A 7,927-nucleotide genomic window follows, 5' to 3' on the forward strand; every position below is an offset into this window, starting at 1 on the left:
TTTTTTGTCTTTTTGAGACAGGGTCTCGCTATGCAGTTCAGGCTGGCCTTGAGCTCACTTTGTAGCCCAGGCTGGCCTCGAACTCGCAGTGATCCGCCTGCCTCAGCCTCCTGAGTGCTGGGATTACAGGCATGCTCCACCACGTCTGGCCCTTCCTACATTCTTTTGTATTTGACTCTTTGACTGAATACTATAAAATAATCCTATAAATTATGTGTCCTGTATTAAATCTTTGCCCTTGTAAACCCTGACTACAACACTGAGCATATATTCAGCAGTAACGCATACACATTTATATAAAAAAATACAAAAAAATGTTTGTAGCAGGATTATTCATAACAGCCCCAAATGGAAAATAATCCATGTATCTGTCAATAGGTGAATTTATACACTGGATTACTACATAGAAATAAAATGAACCAAACATTGTAGCATGTTAACAGTAATGATTCAAACAAAACACTATGTGGAGGAAGCTAAATATAATATATATACCATAATATATAAGTTATATATTATATATATTTTAAATATATAAATTAATTTATGCCCTAGCAGTCACATAACTTACCTTTGGGAAAAAAGAGATCATAGTAATTGGGTGAGAAGATTTCAGGAGCACTGAAAATCTTTTATTTCCTTGACCCAGGCAGCAACCACATAGATATATTCATTTTGTGATAAATGAGCTATACAGCTGTGATTTGTGTATACTTCCCTATGTCTATTTCAACTGATGATATTCAAAAAAATAAAGTTTTCTGGTTATACTAAAATTATATTTTATATTGCTAATTAAGATACCATTTGGGGGTTGGAAATGTAGAACAGCAAAGCACTGGGTTTGAGCCAAAAGAAAAAATTTTTAATTCAGTCGTATTTTTGTTAAATTGAGATTTGGAGTTTTAGGGTCCTCCACCCCAAAAATAGGTCTCGCTATGTTGCACCAGGCTGGACTCGAAGCCTCGGCTCGAGTGATCCTCTTGACTCAGGTTCTGCAGTAGGTGGGATTACAGACACTAGCCACTGCACCCAGCAGAAACTTTATTTTTAAACATTTTATTCTTCTCATTCTTTTCACATTTATAAAAAGCACAGAATTACAAAGGATTGGAGATGAGGAAGAGTTAGAATACTAGTAGGTTTGGTTCTGTGAGAATTTAGGTGACTTGGCCAACATCAAATTAATAGCTGAAATGAAACTACAATTTAAAACATTCACATTACATTGCAAGACTTTTAAAGTTTGTAAGTTAAATAGAGTTAAACCCCATAAAAGAAACTTGGATTTCCTCTGAAAAAAAATTTGGTGCCTATTAGTTATACAGAACAGTGTTTCACTTTTGCCTATTTATTTATGTAGATAACATGTGTGATGCTTCATAATACTAAAAGGAAGAAAACTACAAGTCACCATTCATTCCTCCATTTCAGAAATAATGACGAAAGTCATACTTGGTCTTTTGGTGAGTAACTTCACAACAATTGATAATTTGTGTCCTTCAACATTTTTTAAAAATTTACTTTGGGGAGACAGATATAAAACAATGTGCTCAACCAAATACTGTATTAACAACAGAATACTCTGCCTCTTTTTTAATTTTTGGACCTTATCTGTAAATAAGTTGAGGCGCAGTAAAATCAAGAAGTGTCGATTCCAACTAGAAATGTACCTACATTTGAGCTACTAGCAATTTACAAGATTCAAGGATGTAACTACTTATTCTTTTTTTTCTTCAGACTTAAGTAGGCAGCTCTCTTTTTGTGTTCTGCATTTTAGGGGAAAAAAAGTATTCCTTATGGCTCAGAAATTTAAAATTAGCTATGGTAACATCCTTTATGTACACTTTTTCTAGTTTATTTATTTATTTATTGCCAACTGTTTTGTTTTGGGGGAAGAGGAAGCAGGAGATTTCCAAGAAATGCTTTCATAACAGGTTCAAAAGTATAAAAGTCATTTGAACTCCTGGACATTTGCAGCCTTTCTTTCCTTAGCCCTCCAAGGGGCTTTTTAAATGTTAACAGCCAGGATAAGACCACTTTCCTAGACTGACATTCCACGCTTCATTTCCTTTGTAGTCTTGAGTTCCTTCCCACCCTGAACTACCCCAATAACCTGTATGCTAGCCTCTTTTTAAAAACAAAACAAACCAAACAACAATTTAAAAATTTCATCTATCATGAAACATGTACAGACAGACTTCTAGAATCCCATACAGAGTGGCACCTCTTATAACTCAGAGAATTAAAATATTTCAATTCGTATATTTGGTGATTTAGTGTATATTAAATATACTTTCACTTCCAAAATAATGACATGTCATCTGCAAAGTTATTATAGCTACACTTTGTTGGATCCTCCTCCTCCTGAGAAATGCTGATCTACAATATTCAAAAAATAAATATCAGCCAGACATAGTGGCTCAGGACTGCAATCCTAGCACTTGGGAGGCTGAGGCAGGAGATTCACAAGATTGAGGTCAGCCCAGACCACACAGCCAGGCCTTGTCACACAAAAAAATAAATGAAATAGAAAATAAAAATAAAAAACACGGTCATTTATAGAGTCTTAAATTTTTAAAAAGTAGGCTTAAGTCAATATGTACAGTGTTATCCTAGTTTAGAAAAAAGTTATAAAACACAAAAAGAAAATAAGCTTGAAACATTGTATTCCAAAGTTTTAACAGTGATTATTATTCATGGGTAATGTTTTATTTTACAATTTTTTCTTCTTTTTTTTATACTGGGAATCAAACTCATAACCTAGCACTTGCCAGGCAGGCACTGTGCCGTTGAGCTATATCCCCAGCCCTATATTTTCTTCTTATATCTTTGAAGTACATGTATTGTTTGTGACAAGGTAAGATACTAGTTTAAAAAATAAATACCCCGGGGCTGGGGATTTAGCTCAGCGGCAAAAGCACCTGCCTTGCAAGCGCAAGGTCGTGAGTTCGGTTCCTGGTACCGGAGAAAAACCAAAAAAAAATAAATAAATAAATAAATAAATAAATAAATAAATAAATACCCCATATCATGTAGGTACCTTTCTAAAAATTTCTATATATTTATAAATACATAGAAGTAAATATTTGTATCTGTATAAGTAATTTTAAAATATAATTTCCAAAATTGTAAAACCATGACTCTCATATAAATATTAAAAAAATGACTTAAAAATGTTACATGTCAGGCCCAGGGATGTAGCTCCGGAGTAGAATCTTTGCCTCTTTGCCTTGCATGAATGAGGCCTTGGGTTCCATCCTCCGTACCACCACCAAAAGGCAACAAAAAAAAATTTTAATGTCAAAGACCTTTTAATTTGTTAATTAATGAAAAGGAGTGAGAAGTTAAAATGAATTTATTATAGAATTTGACTCAGAGATTTATATTCTCTACTGCACAAAATCTATTTCCATTGCCAAGAAAAGGAATCATTTGCATTATTAAGAGCAGGAAACGTGCATTATTTTCAGTTTTCTAAAACTTAATTTTTATCTCTAAAGTTGTAAAAGAGCCTAATAAATCAAATTTCATCAAAAGTACAAAATGATGGCAGAAAATATCCGCCAACTCTATCTGACAAGGGGTTGAGATGTAGAATATAGAAGGACCTCCAAAGACTCAGTAGCAAAAATTTTTTAAACTGATTTGAGAGCTGGGTATGGTGGCACGCTCTTGTAATCCCAGCACTCGGGAGGCTGAAGCAGGAGGACTGTTGCAAGTTTGAAGCCAGCCTGGGATCCATAGTGAGTCCAGGCCAGCCTGAACTATATAGTGAGACCCTGTCTCAAAAAACAAATTAACTGACTTTCAAATGTGTAATTTCATTTAGTAGACATTTCTCAGAGAAAGCATATACTGGCTAACAGGTATATGGAAAAACGTTTAACATCACTAATCATAAGGGAAATGCAAATCAAAGCCCCAATGAGATACCGCCTCACTCCTGTAAAAGGGACTATTAGCAAGAAGTGGAGATTACTAGTGTTGTGAAGGATACAGAGAAAGGCTGGTGGGCATTAGGAAAACAGAAAACAGAAGTTCTTAAAAAAACTAAAAATAAAACATATGCTCCAGTAGTTGTCCAACTAAGGATATAATGGAGAGGAATTAAATTAGTATATCAAAGATCCATCTGCACTCCCATGGTGATCACAAAACAGACAACCTAAGCACGCATCATCAGATGCATGAATGACATGGAGTATACTGTCCACTAAACACAGAAGGGAACGCTATTCAAGCATCAGAAAGGAATGGAATCCTGTCTTTTGCGCCAACGTGGTTGGAACTTGAGATCATTATGTTACAGTGAAATAATACTGGCACAGAAAGACAAGTCCACATGACTTCACTCCAATATGGAATATTTTAAAATTAGTCTCATAGAAATTGAGAATAGAATGGTGATTATCAGAGACTGGGAAGAACAGTGGGTGAGGGAAGAATGGGGAGAGGTTAATAAATGCACACTAAATTAAGGTTAGGTAAAAGTAAAAAGTTCTGAGCCAGGTGTGATGGCACAAGTTTGTAATTCTAGCACTCTGAGAAGCTGAGGCAGGAAAACTGCAAGTTTGAGCCCAGCCAGGGCAATTTAGTGACTTGGCAAGACCCTATTTCAATTTTTTAAAAAAGAAAAAAGGAAAAGGTGGGGTATGGACGTAATTCAGTGTGAAGGCTTTGGGTCCAATTTCCAATGCTGCAAAAAAAGGGGGGCTGGTATACAACTGCACAGTAGAGTGGTTGTAAATAATATACTGTATATTTTTAAATATATGTGTATACTCATTTAGTATCAAATAATCCTGAGAGGGTCCAGAGACATTCAACATTCCCTTGAAGAATAACTTGGTAATCACTTTTGGCCATTTCCTAGTCTTTGACAAATTTTCCTGATATATTTTGCTAAGTGGTAAACTGAATTCAAACTGTCACAATTAAATCTTAAATTCTTTGAAGGCAGATAACAGTGTCACTTTCTTATGTACCCTCTAATAATGTTTAGTAAAGTTTTCTTTACTTAATATATTATATATAAGTATATATATATATATGTAAGTATATATATATAATCAAAGTTTATTGTAAAATATTTGAGGTTGTACAAACTTTATATATTATCTATTCTGTGGCTGGCATTGTGCTAGAAGATACAGAAATGAAATGAATGAATGAATGAATGATCCCAATCCTGGTATATTCAGTAGTCCTACTTGTGACAAAATATGTTTTTGTTTTTAGAAAAGAAAGAAGAGCAGTGCCGCATTTCTGTGCCTTACATTTCTATTATACTGTATTATAAGTATACTCTATTACAATTTCATCCTTACCTATAGCCTTCTGAATTTGGAACTGAGTAAAATCTGATCAAATGATCCAGTCTGTATTATTTCCTATGTTACTTTTTGGCTTGAGATTTTGTTTTACGGTAACTTGATCACAGTCATCCATGTGCCAACAATTCTGGTGAAAAAATAAAAGACATGTTGCTAGCTCATTACACTTTTCTAGACTTTCACCAATTAATAAAATTAAAGTTAATTTTATAGTTTGTAACTGTAAACCTTGATAGTCTTTTTTTATTTTAGGATCCTTTCAACACTCTAAAGAAGCTATTGAGCCATCTCATTTTATTGCTACTATAGCTGAGAGTTCTAAATTGCACATATTAGTGTCTGTCAAGCTCAATGGAGGTGAACTATAATCCATCCTATAAAACTGAGTAACTTAAATATAGTGTCACTATAATTACATTTATAGAACCTTAGTAAAATTAAGTTAGGAGGCAAAATATTTTAATTCTGGCAAAATGAACAAGTACTTTGTAAAAGTGGTGTTTTTTTTTTTTTTTTTAGTTTACTCTTTTATGGTTTATTCTTACCCCATAAATAAGATTAAGGGGCACTTTGCTTAGCAATACTTTAAAAATATAGCCAGGTATGGTGGTACACACCTATAATCCCAGCACTTGGGAGGCTGAGGCAGGAGGATTGTTGAGAGTTCGAGACCAGCCTGGGCTACAAAGTGAGCTCAAGGCCAGCCTGAACTGCATAACGAAACCCTGTCTAAAAAAGACAAAAAATAATAATAAAATAAAAATATGGTCCTATATTAAGATTTTTGTCATATTATCCTATTTATTATGCTATTCCTCTGCCTCCAAAATAAAGGAACAGGTCTATGACTGCATAAAGAACCAGGTATACAATTCTATGTATGGTTCAGTGATCATTTGAAATACTGGAATATAGTAATTTTCCAGTAATAGATAATTTGTATACAGTCAAACTAGAAAAATAGCTGAGTTCTGAAGCTAAAAAGCATGGTTTCACAGACTGCCCTCAGCATGGAAATTCATTTCAAATATGTACAGTACTTTCAGCATGGAATGGGGCCCTATAATCCTAGGTACTCAGGAGGTTGAGGCAGGAGGATCATGAATTGGAGGCCAGCCTGGGCCATTTAGCAAGATCCTGTCTCAAAAAATAAAAATTTAACTTTTTTTAATTTACAAAAGACTAAAGATGCCAGGTATGGTGGCACAGGCCTGTAATCCCAGAACTCAGGAGGCTGAGGCAGGAGGATTGCCATGAGTTTGAGGCCAACCTGGGCTACATAAGCAAGTTCACGGCCAGCCTACGATGCACAGTTGAGATCCTGCCTCAAAAAAACCCAAAAAACTAAAATAATGAAATTAAATAGATTGAGGATGTGTCTCAGTGGTAAAGTGGCCAGGTTCAATCTCCAGTACTGAAAAAAAAAAAAAAAAAAAAAAATGCTGCCATCATTTACTGATTTTTATTCCAAAACAAACAAAAGCAAAAACTTTTTTAAAATCAAAATCAGAAAGCTTCAGAACGAGGACAAGACGATTAGGTTCGGGCCTGGTTTCTAACTCAGGCACAGGGCTGGGATGCAGGTCAGGAGTAGAATACTTGCCTAGCATGTATGAAACCCTAGAGTGCAATCCCAGTACCACCGCCCACCTCCCGCCCAAAAAAAAAGGCATAATCTTAAAACTAGGAGTTACTTTCCAGTATCAGAACAATACTTTCATGCCTTTTGGAGTAGGTTAGCAATTGCCAGGCTGGAAGGGGCGGGCAGCGGAGAGGCGGTGGAGATGGGCCCTGGTGTTTCTTTGGAGATGATAACTGCCTTGTAACTAGAGGTGAAGAGAGCTGCAGAAGGTAGTGCACTGTGCACTTTAAAATGCCTAATGTTATGAGAAATTCACCCCAACAAAAATTATGCTTTTAAATATATATGCAGGGCTTTCTGGCAGAAATAAACTTCACCCAGCGAAGGCCCACCGTACAAAGCCTGTCCACCCGCAGCTTCACAGGGGGCCGCTCCGACTTCACCACGGAGCCCTGTGGAGCGCGGTGCAGAAGGCTCTCCGGCGGAGCCTAGATCAGGAATAGCCAATTAACTACAAACTGCACTATAAGGAACTCACTTCGATGAGAAAATGGCAAGATACTCATGAAAATCTTCTAGAACTCGTCTACGGGTCCTAAAGCATACACACCAGGCTAAGAACAGAAGCCATTTTAAAAAATGTTTTTGGACATTGGGTAGGCCTCAAGCATTGCATTAAACCTAGGTGTTTGGCTACGACGGGTGCATCTGCGGTTGCGCGGGGTCTCACAGGAAACTGAAAAACACTCTAAGCCTCGTTCTTGGGCGCCGAAGCTCGCCGATAACGTTCACCACCTTACCAGCCCGCCGTAAAGCTGGCGCGACTAGCCGAAGAAGGCGGGGCCTCCGAGCGCACTCCCGCCGCTCTGCGCGAGCCGCGCCGCTAGGCCTCCTGGTAATTGTAGTTTTCTTTCACCAAACTGTCTCTTATTCGAGCCAATATGAAGCGCCAAGGGAAACTACAACTCCCAGAATGCTCCGAGAGGCGGGCTAGCGGCCGCAGCGGTGA

General features: G+C 36.7%; 1 long non-coding RNA gene across 1 annotated transcript in view; it reads right to left on the reverse strand.

The window, feature by feature from the left end:
- LOC106148027 overlaps positions 1 to 7,811 on the reverse strand; it is a 14,012-nt gene extending 6,201 nt beyond the window's left edge. The window contains exons 1-2 of the long non-coding RNA XR_001233138.1: positions 7,457 to 7,811; positions 5,331 to 5,463 (exon numbers count right to left, since the gene is read on the reverse strand). This is a non-coding gene — a long non-coding RNA (uncharacterized LOC106148027). The remainder of the gene's footprint in view (positions 1 to 5,330; positions 5,464 to 7,456) is intronic.
- Between the last annotated feature and the right edge of the window lie 116 nt (positions 7,812 to 7,927).

This window comes from Chinchilla lanigera, unplaced genomic scaffold (genome assembly GCF_000276665.1).
Source record: "Chinchilla lanigera isolate Chin_1 unplaced genomic scaffold, ChiLan1.0 scaffold00013, whole genome shotgun sequence".
In the NCBI taxonomy this organism is placed as follows: Eukaryota; Metazoa; Chordata; class Mammalia; order Rodentia; family Chinchillidae; genus Chinchilla; species Chinchilla lanigera.